This window comes from Muscardinus avellanarius (genome assembly GCF_963383645.1).
Source record: "Muscardinus avellanarius genome assembly, chromosome: 11".
Classification (NCBI taxonomy): Eukaryota; Metazoa; Chordata; class Mammalia; order Rodentia; family Gliridae; genus Muscardinus; species Muscardinus avellanarius.
The window spans coordinates 8,681,613-8,699,212 of NC_137797.1; the positions used below are offsets into that span (position 1 = coordinate 8,681,613).

General features: G+C 45.2%; 1 pseudogene across 1 annotated transcript in view; it reads left to right on the top strand.

Moving 5' to 3' along the window:
• The first annotated feature begins 1,174 nt into the window (after window positions 1-1,174).
• Window positions 1,175-17,600, top strand: part of LOC308269394 (myeloid leukemia factor 2-like) — a 77,282-nt pseudogene continuing 60,856 nt past the window's right edge. The window contains exons 1-2 of the transcript in view: window positions 1,175-1,946; window positions 6,043-6,183. The product of the transcript in view is annotated as a myeloid leukemia factor 2-like (transcript). The remainder of the gene's footprint in view (window positions 1,947-6,042; window positions 6,184-17,600) is intronic.

Sequence of the window (17,600 nt, forward strand, 5' to 3'; positions counted from 1 at the left end):
GATCTGATAATCTGCAAAATGATAAAGGTCAGCATAGATCAGGTATTTTTGGGGGGTTCATTTTTTTGTCACTGAGATGGTACGTCCTCTGGGAAGTTTTTCCTGATGGGTCATAATTGGATTAGGTGTCTTTGTATTTGTTCTGTGATGCCATGTGTTTGCCTCACTCATGACAACAGATTGCCTGCTTGATTCCTTGGTCCCTGGGTTGTTGCCTGGAACAGAGTATTGTGCTCACATTTATTGAGCATATAAAGTTTTGCTCACTAAGTGAGGAATAATTGTTAGAATTGAGGTATGTCTTAAGAAACTGACAGCTTTTACTCTGATAAATTAGAGAGCTTGTTCTTCCGAAGAATCACTTTGTTGTCTCTTTAAAATTCACTAGATCATGACATTAGTAAAATTAATGTTTAGTTTTTATTATTGAAAATTTAAACACATGTTAAAACAAAGAGAATATTGTATTGAACCACCCTGACTTATTTAACTTCACTCTTCCGTTCCTCTTATTTATTTTTTGTGGTACTGAGGATTGAACCTAGGAACTACAATCCTCCAGTCTCCACTTCCCCAATCTGGGATTACAAGCGTGAGCCACCAGGCCTGGCCTATTTTTTTTTATTTTGAAACAGTGTCATACTAAGTTGCAGAGGGCCTCTCAAGTTGCTGAGGTTGGCTTCAAGTGAACCTGTGATCCTCCTGTCTCAGCCTCCCAAGTACTGGGATTACAAGCATGCTCCACCATGCCCAGCCTCTTCAGTATTTTAAAACATATCTCAAGCCGGGTGTGGTGGCGCACGCTTGTAATCCCAGGGTTTGGGAGGCTGAGATAGGAGGATCACAGGTCTGGGAGTATAGCCCGAAGGTAGAAAAGCCCCTGGGTTCCACCCCCAGTACCACAAACAAAACGAAACAAAATTCAGACATTATACCATTTCCTCTGTATAATACTTTGAAAAGATATAATCAATTTTAAAACTAGTTAACTCGATGGAGGCGGCAGCCGGGGGGGGGGAGGAGGCGGCGCGCGGCCGCGGAGCTCCAGCCCGGACCAATCCCCGCGTTCTAGGCCGCCACCGGGTCCTGCAGTGCCCCGAAAAGCGGAACCGGCCGGATGGGCCGCTGAGCCCGAATCGGGGACCGTGCGGAGCCCCCTGGAGCCGAGATCCGAATGTTCCGCTTCCTGAGGGACGCGGAGCCTGAGGATCCCATGTTCCTGATGGACCCCTTTGCTATTCACCGTCAGCACTTGAGCCGGGTGTTGTCAGGTGGCTTTGGATACAGCCCCTTCCTCAGCATCACAGATGGCAACATGCCGGGGACCAGGCCTGCCGGCCGCAGGATGCAGGCTGGGGCTGTCTCCCCTTTTGGGATGCTGGGAATGTCGGGTGGCTTCATGGACATGTTTGGGATGAACGACATGATTGGGAATATGGAACACATGACGGCTGGAGGCAATTGCCAGACCTCCTCGTCCTCCACCATCATCTCCTACTCCAGCACCGGTGACGGCGCCTCCAAGGTCTACCAGGAGACATCCGAGATGCGCTCGGCACCCGGCGGGATCCGGGAGGACCGTCCGCGACTCGGACAGCGGACTAGAGCAGATGTCCATTGGGCATCATATCCGGGACAGGGCTCACATCCTCCAGCGCTCCCGAAACCACCGCACGGGGGACCAGGAGGAGCGGCAGGACTACATCAACCTGGATGAGAGTGAGGCAGCCGCCTTCGATGACGAGTGGCAGAGGGAGACTTCCTGATTTCGGCAGCAGCGTCCTCTGGAATTCCGAAGGCTTGAGGCCGCTTTGGGCGGAGGGCTGAGGGGCCGCCCCGCCTGGCCATCCAGGACTCCGAGGAGGACTCCCTCTCCCGACAGTCCCGACAGTCCCCACAGTCCCGCCGATATGACTGGAGAAGGCCCTGGGCCCTCAGGCTCTCCTGTACAGACTGAGAGGCTGATAAATCATCCCCTGAGATAATTTTTTCCTCTCCAACTCCCACCCCAATTTAATATTAAATTAACAGGCAAGCTGGCCCTCACCTCTCCCTGGGGGTCTCAGGGAGAACCTTTCACTGCCCCCTTACCTCCATTTTCCCTCTTGAAGCCCGTTGCCATGGTGACTCCCCTTGTCCTGTATCCACCAACTTGAGTTTTCATTTTGCTGCTCCATCCCCAAACCGCCTCATTTTCCCTGCCGGGCCCCTGCTGTGCGTTGAAGGGCGAGCTCTGGGTTTAGGGCCTCCCCACCGCTTGGCGCCCTGGGTCTTCGCCCACCTCTCCCCCAGAGCCCTGGGGCCGGAGCCATCCCTGTCTAGGGCTGTGGAGGGAGCAGACTGGTCCCCAGCTGTCACCTCTCCTATACGTCACAGACCTCTCCCCTTCCCCCTTCCCCGCCTTTATTTTTGATTTGTGCAAGTTGTAACTAGGTGTTTATGAAATAAAGGAGAATGGAAAAAAAATAAAACTAGTTAACTCTTGGAAAAACTTGATATAGAAATTCCATTTGTCTCCTTGAATCTAAGTGTACATGCTGACTGCTGAATTTCTACGTGCTAAACTATTCCTAAGGCTTGACTCACTATTGAAAGCATATATTCCATTGTAATGGTTAAAATAGCAGCAGTTTGCTGGAATATTTAGTGGTAGTTAAGTATATTTCTGTTGTATGGAGAGAGGGTACCAATAAGTGGAAAGTTGCATAATCCCAGTACTTGGGAGACTAAGACAGAAGGATTGAAGGTTCGAGGGCAGCCGCAGCAAGTGGTGAGAATTTCATTAACCTATTAAGACCCTGCTTCAAAATAAAAATTGCCGGGCATGGTGGCACATGCTTGCAATCCCAGCATTTGGGAAGTGGAGATTAGAGGATCAAGGTTTGCAGACAGTCTCAGCCACTTAGTGAAGTCCTTCGCAACTCAATGAGACCCTGTGTTTAAAAAAAAAAATAGCAGGACATGGTGGCACACTCTCGTAATCCCAGCATTCAAGGAGTCTGAGACCAGAGGATCGCGATTCACGGATAGCCTCAGCTACTTAGCAAGGCCCTTGGTGACTCAGTGAGACCCTGTTTCAAAAATAAAAAGACTAAAAATAGGGCTGGGGGTGTAGCCCAGAGGTGGAATGCCCCTGGGTTCCATCCCCAGTACCACAATAAATAAATAAATAAATAAATAAATAAATAAATAAATAAATAAATAAAAATTAAAATAAAAAATAGGGTTAAGGGTGTAGCTCGGAGATAGAATACCCATGGCTTTCATCCCCAGTAGCAAAATAGTAACAACAATAAATAAGTAAAAGGGCTAGGGATGTAGCTTGGAGGTAAAATCCCTAGTACCAAAAATATAAGTAAATGTAATTATGACCTTTCTCTTTTCCTTCATTCTTCCACACCAAAAAACAAAAAACCCAAAAAAAAGCTACAATCACAAGAAAGCACTGCTGTAGTCTAACCATTCACTCAATAAAATCTCTCAATTTTATTTGATAATGCTGAAAAAAAAATGGTATCTTCACTTCCATTTCTAAAGAAAATTTTATTTACAGGCTAGGCCATTTACAGAGCTCTAAGTTACAACTTTACCTTCTAGAATAAAACTAGCCATAATCACTTCCAATACCATGTGCCTTTTCCTCTGGCCCAAGCTCCAAATTATCTGCTATTTAGAACTTCATTCTAGTTCTGAGTTTTCTGGCTTTTGACTCTTACCTTGTGGTTTTGTTGTTGTGGTTTTTTTTGTTGATATTTTCCGGCTAATTGTGACTCTCAAGAACTTACCAGTAAAGCACTACAGATACTTATTCTTCTAATCTACAAACCATATTTCATTGTCATTTTCCACACATATTTTTTTTTTGGTACTGGAGATTGAACCCAAGTGCTTTCTACCTTTGAGCTATACTGAGCCCTATCTTACTACATTGCTGTGTCTGCCTTCCAACCTATAATCTCAGCCCCCCAAGTACTAGGATACTTTCCTAGCTCCAGACGTGTGTGTGTGTGTGTGTGTGTGTGTGTGTGTGTGTGTGTGTTACTAGGGATGGAACCCAGGGCATTCTACCTTTGAACTACATTCCCAGTCCTATTTTTTATTCTTTATTTTGAAACAGAGTCTCACTGAGTTGCAGAGGGCTCCACTAAGTAGCTGAGGCTGGCTGCGAACCCAGATCCTCCTGTCTCAGCCTCCCAAGTACTGGGATTACAAGCATGTAATAACCATGCCTGGTTCATTATATTATTATTATTGTTATTATTATTTATTATTTTGGTGGTACTGGGGTACCTGAAAACTCTTCTACCTCTTGGCTATACTCCCAGATACCTATTTTTTATATATATTTTTTATTTGGAAACAGGGTCTCTTAAGCCAGTGGGGCTGGCTTCGAACCTGCGCGATCCTCCTGTCTCCGCCTCCCAAGCGCGGAGATTATAAGCCTATGCCACCACGCCTGGCTTCATTATTTTTTTTAATGTTGAAATAGGGTCTTTCTAAGTTGTTGAGGCTGGTCTCAAACCTGGGATTCTCCTGTCATAGCCTCTCAAGTATTGAGATTACAAGTATGTGTCAACACGTCCAACTCCATTTTTTAAAATTTAAATTAAATTAAATTAATTTATTTTTGTGATACTAGGGATGGAACCCAGGGGCATTCTACCTTTGAGCTACACCCCCATCCCTATTTTTTATTCTTTATTTTGAAACAGGGTCGCACTACGTTGCAAAGGGCTTCACTAAGTAGCTGAGGCTAGCCATGAACTGCGATCCTCCTGTCTCAGCCTCCCAAATGCTGAATTACAAGCATGTGCCACCACTTCTGGCTCTTTTTTTTTTTTTTTTTTGGTGGTACTGGAGTTCCTGGAAGCCCTGCTACCTCTGGGCTACACTCCCAGACCTATTTTTACATTTTTATTTGGAAACAGGGTCTCTTAAGCCAGTGTGCGCAGCTGGCTTCGAACCTGCGCGATCCTCCTGTCTCTGCCTCCCAAGCGCGGGGATTACAAGCGTGCGCCACCACGCCCGGCTCATTTTTTTTTTTTTTTTTTTGAAAGCAGGGTTTTACTAAGTTGCTGAGGCTGGCCTTGGAACTGCAATCCTCCTGTCCGAGCCTCCCAAGTACTGGGATTACAGACATGTACCACCACATTCTGCAATTTTTTTTTTTTTTGGTACTAAGAATTGAACCTAGAAGCATTCTACCTTCAAGTTATACTACTAGTCTGATTTTTTATTTTGTATTTGGAAACAGGGTCTCACTAAATTGTGGAGGGCCTTGCTAATTCCCAATGCTAGCCTTGAACCTGCAATCCTCCTGTCTCAGCCTCCCAAGTACTGGGATTATACGTGTGCACCAGATTTTTTTTTTTTTTTTTTTTTTGGTGGTACCGGGGTTCCTGGAAACCCTTCTACTTCCGGGCTACACTCCCAGACCTATTTTATACTTTTTATTTGGAAACAGGGTCTCTTAAGCCAGCGAGGCAGGCTTCGAAGCTGCATGATCCTCCTGTCTCTACATTCTTTTAGCCGGGGATGGTGTCGCATGCCTGTAATCTCAGCATTTGGGAGGCTGAGACAGGAAGATTGTGGTTTGCAGACAGCCTCAGCTACTTAGTGAGGCCCTTTGCAACTCAGGCCCTGTTTCAAACTAAAAATTAAAAAGTAGGGCTGGGGATGTAGCTCAGAGGTAGAATGCTTCTTGGTTCCATCCCTGGTACTGCAAAAAAAAAAAAAAATCTATTTTATTTCCTCTTTATACTCCCATAACCCTTAGTTCCTCTGTTAAGTGCTTAGCATACAATTCCTTGAGTAGGGATTTGTCATAATCATCTGTGTACCCTTAGCATGTAGCACATGGTCACTTGGAAAATATTTGTTGACACTTGAAATTCCCTTACCAACACTGAGATGGTGTGTGATTTTGGTGTGTGATTTTGCTCTTTCCCCAGTGGCCTTGATCCAGAATGTGGTAATAGTGGTACTCCTGTGTAGATTCCTCTCTGTATTGCTTCTCTTCTTAGATGCTCTGTTTGTTCTCAGGCTCTGGATCATTCTTTTCTTTGGTAACCTTCCAGGGAACAGAGGAGAGAAATTTGTGTTTAGAACAAGAGGAGTATGTCAGACTGAAGTTGGTCATTGCTATGATCACTGGAATCTTCCTCCAGTGCTATCTGGATGAATGTAATAATAACAGATGCCAGGGGCTCATTCTGTTTTATTACTCTTCCTCATTTACTGAGATTCAACCTCCTACCTATGACTGTGAGAGAAATGGATTTAAATCTTTTTTTTTTTTTTTTTTTGTGGTACTGGGGCTAGAACCCAGGAGCATTCTACCTCTGAGTGACACCCCCCAGCCCTATTTGTTTATTTTTTATTTTGAAACAGGGTCTCACTGTGTTGCTAAGGGCCTCCACTAAGTAGTAGCTGAGGCTGACCGTGAACTCTGATCCTTCCTGTCTTAGCCTCCCAAATGCTGGGATTACAGGTGTGCACCACCATGCCCGGCTTGAATTTAAGTCTTTTTTTTTTTTTTTTTTTTTTTTTTGGTGGTACTGGGGGTGGAACCCAGAGGTTTTCTACCTCTGGGCTATACTCCCAGACCTCTTTTTTTTAAAATATATATTTTATTTGGAAACAGGGTCTCACTAAATTGCTGAGCCTCACTAAGTAGCTGAGGCTGGCTTCTAACCTGTGTGATCCTTCTGTCTCAACCTGGATTTAAGTCTTGATCTTCAAACTTTAAAGGATGTAATTAGTTATTAGGAATTAACTGCTATCAAACTATGTGATGGGTATTTCTTTTGTTATCTTTATGCTGAAATTCATTTGTTATAAAACTGTGGTCTGATCAGTTGTAAGATAGTAAAATGGGGCTGGAAGTGTAGTTCAGTGGTAGAGTGCCTGCCTAGTATGTATAAAGTCCCAGTACTACCAAAAAAAAAAAAAAAAAGCAAGTGCTAAAATATATATCAATATATCATATCTAAACCTATGTACCTGTTGGGAAAGTTGGAAAGCCCGTTGTCTCAACTCAACACATACAAACTTAAGGTAAACTATACAAGTCTCCCTTATCTGCAGAGAATATGTTTCAAGATATCCAGTAGTTGCCTGATATTGTGAATAGTATTCCTGTATGAACTGTTTTTTCTTATGTATGCATAACTGTGGTAACTTTTATTTATAATTTAGGCACAGTAAGAGATTAATGATAAGAAATAATAAAATAGAATAATTATAACAATAAATTGTTATAATATTATGAACATCACTATTTTGGGACTTTGGGCTATTAAGTAAAATAAGGGTTAGCAACAGTAGTTGATCCAATAACCAAGATGGCACTATGTAAATACCACGTGATGATGGATAAGTGGATACATTGGACAAAGGGATGATTCATGTCCTGAGCAGGATGGCTTGAAATTTTATCACATTACTCAGAACAGTGCACAACTTAAAAGTTATGACTTGTTTATTTCTGGAATTTTCCATTTAATATTTTCAGACTGTAGTTGATAGCAGGTATTGGAAACTTTGGAAAGGGAGACTGGATAAGGGGGGGACCACTGTGTTCATATTCTTCCTCTGATTTTTTTCCCCCCTACTAGTAGCTTTCACTATCTTATTTGATGGCAACTCTACTCTTGAAGTAGCTCTGGCCAAAATGTTGAATGTTTATCTTTCTCTGTCCTCCATATCCAATCTGCCAGCAAAACTGACTAGGTCTTCCTTCCAAATGCATACCCAATCAGCACTGCCTCTGCTGCTACTGCTGTGGTCCCAGCCACTACCTCCTTCCTGGACTCTTGCAGTACTTTCTGGCTGTCCTCCCAGCATCCACCTTTACCATTACTCTCAACACAGCAGCCTCAGTCATTTTTTTTTTTTTTTTGGTGGTACTGGGGTTCCTGGAAGCCCTTCTACCTCCGGGCTACACTCCCAGACCTATTTTTACATTTTTATTTGGGAACAGGGTCTCCTAAGCCAGCGCGAGCGTGTGGCTGGCTTCGAACCTGCGCGATCCTCCTGTCTCTGCCTCCCAAGCGCGGGGATTACAAACGTGTGCCACCACGCCCGGCTCAGTCATTCTTTTCATATCTAAGTCAAGTCATGTTACAAAAACACTAGGACAGGTGGGCGTGGTAGTACACGCTTGTAATCCCAGCATTTAGAAGGGTGAGACTGGAGGATCATGGTTCACGGACAGCCTCAGCTACTTAGTGAGACCTCTTGCAACTTAGTGAGACCCTGTTTCAAAAAATAAAAAATAAGCCGGGCGTGGTGGTGCATGCTTATAATTCCCGTGCTTGGGAAGCGGAGACAGGAGACAGGAGGATTGCGCAGGTTCAAAGCCAGCCTCCCTGGCTTAAGAGACCCTGTTTCCAAAAATAAAAAAGTAGGCCCGGGAGGTTGGGGCCGCATGGCCCTGACCCTGGTGGGTGGGCGGGTGTGGGCAGGGCACCCTCAGGCGAACACCCCCCCCCCCACCTGGAAGGCCCCAGAGGGCCCGGACCCTGGGTGGGTGGGTGGGCGCATTCGGGACACCCTTAGGCGGCACCCCTCCCACTTGGGAAGAAAAAAAATTTTTTTCATTGCTATGGAGTGCCTGATCCCACATCCTCCCCAAACCACACATACTCTCTTCTCTTATTTAAAAAAAAAAAAAAAAAAAGGGAAACGAAAAAAGAAAAATATTCGAGAGGGGTTAAGATGGCCCCGGCGGCAGCTAGAATATTGGAGATGCAAACAAAACATATCCATCTGAACTGGAACTTTTGGAAAAATTCCCCGCAAAGGAGGACTGCTGCTTCTCTACATTGTTGAGAATCCTGGACATCACCTGTAAGGAGAGAGTCTAGCGGAGACCTAGGAGGAAGGCGGTGGTGGCAGCAGTGGCCGAGATGGTGGTGAAGACTTGGATTTGGGAGAGGCAGACATCTGATCCAACCCACCCTGATCCTCTGAAGAAATTACCCCAAAGGTCGAATGCTACTATCGTGCATGCTTAGGAACACTGGACATTATGCGGTATGGGAAAAGAGCTTGGGAAAGATTTGAAATGGTGGAGACAGTCGCATTGGCAGCGGCAAGTACTCAGGGGAGGCAGAGATCTGACATAATACACCTGGAACTTTTGAAGAAATTACCTCAGAGGCAGAATACTACCACCACGCACCCTTGGGAATGTGGGACAACCTGCTGGGTGAAGAGGGTGCTCGGATTGGAGCCTGCCGAGGGGTGAGGCCGGTGCCAGGGTCAGTGAGGCTGGGAATGGAGCCTGCTGTGAGGCAAGGCAGGTGATGGGGCCTCCAAGGCTGGGATCGGAGCCTGCCGAGTTAGGCTGGTCCCGGGGTCAGCGAGGCCGGGATTGGAGCCTGCTGTGAGGCAAGGCAGGTGCTGGGGCCTCCGAGGCCAGGATCGGAACCTGCCGAGGGTTTGGGCCGGTGCTGGGGCCAGCGAGGCTGGGATCAGAGCCTGTTGTGAGACAAGGCTGGTGCTGGGGCCTCCAAGATGGGACTGGAGACTGCCGAGGGGTTAGGCCGGTGCTGGGGCCAACGGGGCCGGGATCGGAGCCTGCTGTGAGGCAAGACCAGTGCTGGGGCCTCTGAGGCCAAAATTGGAGCTTGCCGAGGGGTTAGGCCAGTGCCGGGATCAGTGAGACCAGTATTGGAGCCAGCCATGAGGCAAGGCCGGTGTTGGGGCCTCCGAGGTCAGGATCGGGGCCAGCTGATGCCTTAGGCCAGGCCCGGAGCCAGCGAGGCCGGGATTGGAGCCTGCCGCGAGGCAAGGCTGGTGCTGAGGCCTCCGAGGCTGGGATCAGAGCCTGCCGAGGGGTAGGCCAGTGCCGGGGCCATCGAGACTGGGATCAGAGCCTGCTGTGAGGCAAGGCAGGTGCTGGGGCCTCCGAGGCCTGGATAGGAGCCTGCCAAGGGGTTAGGCCGGTTCCGGGGCCAGCGAGGCTGGGATTGGAGCCTGCCTTGAGGTATGGCCGGTGCTGGGGCCTCCGAGGCCGGGATCAGAGCCTGCCGAGGGGTGAGGTCAGTTCCGGGGCCAACGAGGCTGGGATCGGAGCCTGCCGTGAGGTATGGCCTCTACTGAGGCCTCCTAGGCAGGGATCAGCACCAAACGAGGGGTTAGGCCAGTGCTGGGGCCAGCGAGACCGGGATCGGAGCCTGCCTTGAGGTATGGCTGGTGCTGGGGGCTCCGAGGCCGGGATCGGACTCTGCTGAGGGGTAAGGTCGGTGCTGGGGCCAGCGAGGCTGGGATTGGAAACTGCTGTGAGGCAAGGACGGAGCTGGGAATTGCGAGATCAGGATAGGAGCCTACTGAGGGGTTAGGCCAGTGCCAGGGTCAGCGAGGCCGGGATCGGAGCCTGTTGTGAGGCTAGGCAGGTGCTGGGGCCTCTGAGGCCGGGAGAGGAGTCAGCCGAGGTGATAGTTTGGTGTGGGGGCCAGTGAGGCCAGGATCGGGGCCTCCCATGAGGCAAGGCCAGTGCTGGAGCCAGCGAGGTCGGGATCAGAGTCCTCTGGGTGGCTAGGCCACTACTGGGGCCGTCAAGAGTGGGATCAGAACTTGCAGTGCGGCATGCATGGAGAAATAGCACAGAAAATAAAATCCAGATGCCACCTTAATTAGCAAGAACTAGGAGGAAAGGGGTAACAGGAGGAGGTCGAGTAGTAGAAAGGGCCCTATTGAGAAGCAATTAAGGTGACCAATCAGAGGGGAGGGGATGGGGGAGGATGGAATCTTTTTAAAACTCATGAGGTGCATAAAGAACTATATCAAAGATAATCACTAATTAAGCTTGGGATCGAGGGAGGGGGAAGGAATGGGATGGGGATTGGATGAGGGCTTATTGGATGATATGTGCTTATATATCCTCTCAAGTCTTGTATTCCAAAGTGATGTATGATTACAAAAAAAAATAATTGTCACAAAAATAAATGTATAAAATAGGTCTGGGAGTGTAACCTGGAGGTAGAAGGACTTCCAGGAATCCCAGTACCACCAAAAATAAATAAATAAATAAATAAATAAATAAATAAATAAATAAATAAATAAATAAGGATGGGGTGTAGCTCAGAGGTAGAATGCCCCCCGGGTTCCATCCCCAGTACCACAAAACAACAACAACACCACCTCCAAAAACAAAAACCCTAGGACAGCTTTCAGTTCTGGAGTAGAAACTTTATATGTTTTATTATTGTAAACAAAAAGACGAAAAGGAAAAGTGGTGATAATGCAGAGAAAATGTACACTGCTAATGGAAATGTAAAATGGTGTAGTTGGGTATAAAATGATTTTGTGGCTCCTTAAAAAGTTAAACAGAGCCAGGTGTGGTGGCGCACACTTGTAATCCCTGCGCTTGGGAGGCAGAGACAGGAGGATCGCTCAGGAGCGTGTTCGAAGCCAGCCTTGCTGGCTTAAGAGACCCTGTTTCTAAATAAAAATATAAAATAGGTCTGGAAGTGTAGCCCAGAGGTAGAAGGGTTTCCAGGAACCCCAATACCACCAAAAAAAAAAAAAAGTTAAAAAGAATTATCACATGATCAGCTGGGCATGGTGGTGCATGCTTTTAATCCCAGTACTGGGGAGGCTGAGACAGGAGGATCACAGGTCTGCAGCCAACCTCAGCTACTTAGTGAGGCCCTCTGTAACTTAGTGAGACCCTATTTCAAAATAAAGAATAAGAAATAGGGCTGGGGGGTGTAGCTTGGAGGTAAAATGCTCCTGGGTTCCATCCCCAGTACCACCAAAAAATAAATAAAAAAAATAATGAACACAAGATCAGGCAATTCTGCCAAGTATAAACCCCCCCCAAAATTGAAAGGACTTAAACTGTAATTCATGTATACCAGTGTTCATATGTTGTTACAATAGCCAAGAGATGGAAAGAATTCAAATATACAACAGAGTAATGAATGGGTAAATAAATTGCAGTGTGTCATACAATGGAATATTATTCAGCTTTGAAAGAAATTAAGTTATAGCTGGGCGTGGTGGCGCACACTTGTAATCCCAGCTTTTGGGAAGCTGAGACTGGAGGATCACGGTTTGCGGACAGCCTCAGCTACTTAGTGAAGCCCTCCGCAACTTAGTGAGACCCTGCCTCAAAATAAAGAATAAAAAAATAGTTTAGGGGGTGTAGCTCGGGGGTCGAATGCCTCTGGGTTCCATTCCCAGACCTGAAAGAAAGAAATGAAGCTGTGATAGTATGGTATGACATGGGTGAACCTTGAATTATTATGCCTCGTGAAATAAGCCAGACACAAAAGGACATATATTCTACTCTTTCGCCTACATGAAGTACTTAGGATAGGCAAATCCATAGAAATAGATAGTAGGATAGATGCTATTGAGGGCTAGGAGAATGGAGAATTACTGTATAATAGGTGTTCTATTTGTCTTTGGGAAGATGAGGTTTGGGAGGATGGTGGTGATTGTACAACACATCATCACTTATACAACAAGTGAATGCACTTAATGTCACTGAATTGTGCACTTAAAAATGGTAAATTGTATGGAATGTATATTTCATCCCAAGGGACACAAAATAACCCTCTCTTGGGTGTGGAGGTACATACATGTGAATGGGAGTGTGAATAGGAAGGGCCTGAATCCGGCACACTGCAGGTGGGTCTTGTCTGTAGATCTTAGACTTCAGTGGTGGTGGAAAGCTATGCCCTCCTGCAGCCAGACTGCTAAGCATAGGAAAATGATTTTATCAGTAAATACTAAATTATACTGTGCTTGGGGGTGCATGCTTGTACTCTCAGTACTTGGGAGGTTGAGACAGGAGGATTCCACGTTCAAGGCTAGTCTCAACAACCTACAGGAAACCCTCTTTTGAAAAAATAAAAGCAAAATAAAAGCAATATAGAGCTGAAGGTGTAGCTCATAGGTAGAATGCCCCTGGGTTGTATTCCCAGTCCTCTCCTCCCCACCAAAAAATGTTACATTACAAATTATAAGAAGCTTGAAAGTGTTTCTGGGAAAGACTAATGGGAGAATGGGATGAGTAAGAGACCTACTTTTCACTATATACTTTATGGTAGTGTTCTGTTTTTTTTTTAAGCATCATTTTTTTTTTTTTTTGGCGGGTCTGGGGATGGAACCCAGGGGCACCCGACCTCCGAGCTACACCCCCTGCCCTATTTTTTATTCTTTATTTTGAAACCGGGTCTCACTGAGTTGCAGAGGGCCTCACTAAGGAGCTGAGGCTGTCCGCGAAACGTGATTTTCCAGGTCTCAGCTTCCTAATCCTGGGATTACAAGCATGCGCCACCATGCCCGGCTTAAAGCATCATTTGTATTACCTGTTTTAAAATTTTAAATAATTTTTACCTGGGCATGATGGTGTACACCAGTAATCTCAGTATTTGGGAGGCTGAGATAGGATCGCAGGTTCTAGGACAGCCATGGCAATTTAGCGAGGCTCTCAGCAATCTAGTGAGATCCTGTTTCAAAGTAAAAAAAAAAAGGGGGGCTGGTGGCATAGTTTTGGAGGTAGAATGCCCTTGGGTTTAAACCCCCAGTATATAAAATATTAATTTTTTATGGAAAAACTTAAAAAGAGTACATGTTTATTTTATTAAAAATTGTTTTTGGTATTAGGGGTTGAACCCAGAGGCATTCTGCCTTCAAGCTACACCCCTGGCCCTTTTTATATTTTTTTATTTTGAAACAGGATCGCACTAAGTTGCTAAGGCAGACTTTGAACCTGCAATCCTCCTATCTCAGCCTTCCAGGTACTAGGATTATGAACTTGTGTCACCATACCTGGCTTATATGTTTATTTAAGACTAGTTGAGCCGGCTGAATAATCCCAACACTTGGGAGGCTGAGACAGTAGGGTTGCAGATTTGTGGACAGCTTCAGCTACTTAGTGAGACCCTCTGACTTAGACTCTATTAAAAATATTAAAAAAAATAAGGCTGGTGTTGTAGCTCAGAAGTACAATGTTCCTGGGTCCCCCCAGTACTGAAAACAAACAAACAAAACAACAACAACAAACTGTAGAGGTGGTTAGTTCAGGTTTGAGGAATGCAGGGTTCCCCTCTTCATAACATTGATAGACAAATGGCTCCTTCCTCTGTGATTCCAGTTATAATCCAGGCTTTGCTGTGGTTTCCTCTTCATCTGTCATCTCTACAAATAACTGTTTAACAGGTTAGGAAACTCACATAAAAGAATAGATGTTTAAATACTTGAAAATCATAACGTGAGTTTTGCTTTTCAGTTTCTAAAAATAGGAGCTGTATCTCTCTGTGTGTGGAATTAACAGCCATCCCTCAGTATCCATGAGGGATTAGTATTCCTGTGGATACAAAAATACACACATATTCCAGTCCCTTATGTAAAGTGGTGCAGCATTCGTGTGGAGCCTGTACATATCCTCCTGCATACCTTTAATCACTTATAGATTTTATTTTTTTGGTGGTACTGGGGTTCCTGGAAACCCTTCTACCTCCGGACTACACTCCCAGATACCTATTTTTTATATTTTTATTTGGAAACAGGGTCTCTTATACCAGTGAGGCTGGCTTTGAACCTGTGCAATCCTCCTGCCTCCGTCTCCCAAGAGCAGGGATTACAAGTGTGCGCCACCACGCCTGGCTCACTTATAAATTTTTACAAAATAATATCTGTGCTGGGCGTGGTGGCGCACGCTTGTAATCCCCACGCTTGGGAGGCTGAGACAGGAGGATTGCACAGGTTCGAAGCCAGCCTCAGCTGGCTTAAGAGACCCTGTTTCCAAAATAAAAATGTAAAAAAATAAGTCTGGGAGTGTAGCCCGGAGGTAGAAGGGCTTCCAGGAACCCCACCATCACCAAAAAAAAAAAAAAAAAAAAAAACGTGTGTGTGTGTGTGTGTGTGTGTGTAATATTGTTTAGTCAATAATGAATAGGAAAAATTTAGTACAGATGAGGTGTTTTTTTTTTCCCCCCTTATTGGCACCGCTGAGGATCTAACCCAGGGCCTCTTGCATGCTAATTAGATGTTCTACCATGGAGTTATATCCTCGGCCCTATTACCAATTTTTGTTTTGGGTTGGGATGTAGCTCAGTGGCAAAGCACTTGCCTGGTAAGTGCACTGCTCTGGGTTTGAGCCCCAGTCCAAAAAGACAAAAAAAAAAAAAGACCCCCTTTAAAAAAATATAAACTAGCTGGGTGTGGTGGTGCACGCTTGTAATCCCAGCATTGGGGATGATGAGACCAGAAGATTGCGGTTCACGGACAGCCTCAGTTACTTAGTGAGGCCCTCTGCAACCTAATCAGACCCTGTTTCAAAACAAAGAATAAAAAATAGGGTGGGGGGTGTAGTTCGGAGGTCAAATACCTTTGGGTTCCATCTCCAGACCCGCAAAAAAAAAAAAAAAAAAAAAAAAAAAAAAGCTAAGCCCAAGGTGTGGTGGCTCACACTTGTAATCTCTGCTCTTGGGAGGCTGAGACAGGAGGATCGCACAGATTTGAAGACAGCCTCAGCTACTTAGTGAGGTGCTCAACAACTTAGTGAGACCCTGTTTCCAAATAAAGTATAACAATATAGGTCTGGGAGTATAGCCCGGAGGTAGAACGCCTCTGGGTTCCACCTCTAGTACCACCGAAAAAAAAAAAAAAAGGAAGTTTTTGTTTTGTTTTTTGCAGTACTGAAGATTGAACCCAGAGGTGCTCTGTTAAAGAGTTTTACATCCTTAGACTTACTTGCTTAATTTATTTGTACTTTAGGCCGAACCCATGGTCATTCTACCTCCAAGCTATGCACCATCCCTATTTTATTTTGAAACAGGGTCTTGCTAAATTAATGAGGCATGAACCTGCAGGTGTGTACCACCATGCCTGGCTTAGATATTTTTATTTTTTATTTTGAGACAGGGTTTTGTTAAGTTGCTGAGGCTGGCCTTGTACTTGTGATCCTCCTTCCTCAGCCTTCCAAGTAGATAAGATTACAGGTTTGCACCACTGTGCCCTGCTCGAATATTTTTGATCAGCGGTTGAATTCATTGTTGGGGAACCTGAAAATTTGGAGGGTTAACTGATCAGTGTCTTGAGTATGTTCATACACAGTGAAATAGATGCTTCTATGGCTTGTTATAGGATGTGGGCAGATGGATGCAAAAGTGGAATTTGACATTTCTCTTGTGAGTGTGAGGTTTGATATTTTAGTTTTTTATTTTGTAAAGTATTGTGTGCATGTGTCCTAGAGCCTTATTGAGCACATTAGTTTGGATACTGTTGCTGGGTTGACCAGCAGGGACACAGAGATCTTATTTCCTTCCTCCCTCCTTCCCTTTGTAGTATACATGGCTACTTCTGTTTGCTTTTGCTACTTTAATTAGATGTTACATTAAAATCTACACAAGTAGGACTGGAGCTGTAGTTCAGTTTGCCTAGTATGCATGGAGCCCTGGGTTTAATTTTCAGCAGTGCAAAACAAAACAAAAATTTATAAAAGTCAAACTGGTAATTGTAAAGATTTTTAGTGGATATGAAAAGCAGCAGAGTATATTGCTCCTTGTAAGTTTCTAGTTTCCTTGAGAAAGTATGAACATATCTAGGGCTGTGGTGGTTCTTGACTCTTTTTTGAGACTGTGATTGCTCCAGCTTGAAGCCAGTTTGAAGGGCTTTGTGGACTGGCGTTTCTGACTCTGCTTGCTCTAGGGGGCGGAGTCTATTGAATGCTCTCTTTGGGTACAGAAGAAAGGGCAAAGAGGAGTCAGGTAGCATGAGATGAAGTCTTTTGTTGAGGCTAACAATTTATTGTGGCAGTGGGGATTGAACCTCCTGTCTTGGTCCCCAAAGTACTAGGATTATAGGTGTGCACCACCATGCTAGGCTGAAGCTATTTATTTTGTTTTGTTTGTTTGCTTTTTGTGGTACTGGAAATGGAACCCAGAGGAATTCTACCTCTGATATACATCCCCAGACATATTTTATTTCTTATTTGGAAACAGGATCTCACTAGGTTGCTAAGAGCCTCACTAAATTGCTGAGGCTGTCCTTGAACCGGGATCCTTCAGTCTCAGCCTCCCAAGTACTAAGATTGCAAATGTATACCACCTCGCAAGGCTATTTATTTATTTATTTATTTGTGGTACTGGGGATGTAACCCAGGGGCACTCTACCTCTGAGCTACACTCCCAGACCTATTTTATGTTTTATTTGGTCTCATTAAGCGGTGGGAGAGCCTCACTAACTTGCCGAGACTGACTGTGAACCTGGGGATCTTCCTGTCTCAGCCCCCCAAGTACTAGGATTACAAGCCTGTGCCACCACTGACAGCTTGGCTGACTATTTAAAAACCACAATTAGCCGGGCGTGGTGGCGCACGCTTGTAATCCCAGCCCTTGGGAGGCTGAGACAGGAGGATCGCGTAGGTTCAAAGCCAGCCTCAGCTACTTAGTGAGGCTCTCAGCAACTTAGTGAGACCCTGTTTCCAAATAAATTACAAAATAGGTCTGGGAGTGTAGCCTGGAGGTAGAAGGCCCCTGGGTTCCACCCTCAGTACCAACAACAACAACAAAATAATAATAAAAAATAAAAACCACAATTAATTCATTAATTGATAATTCTTTTCTGTCTTCCCTTTT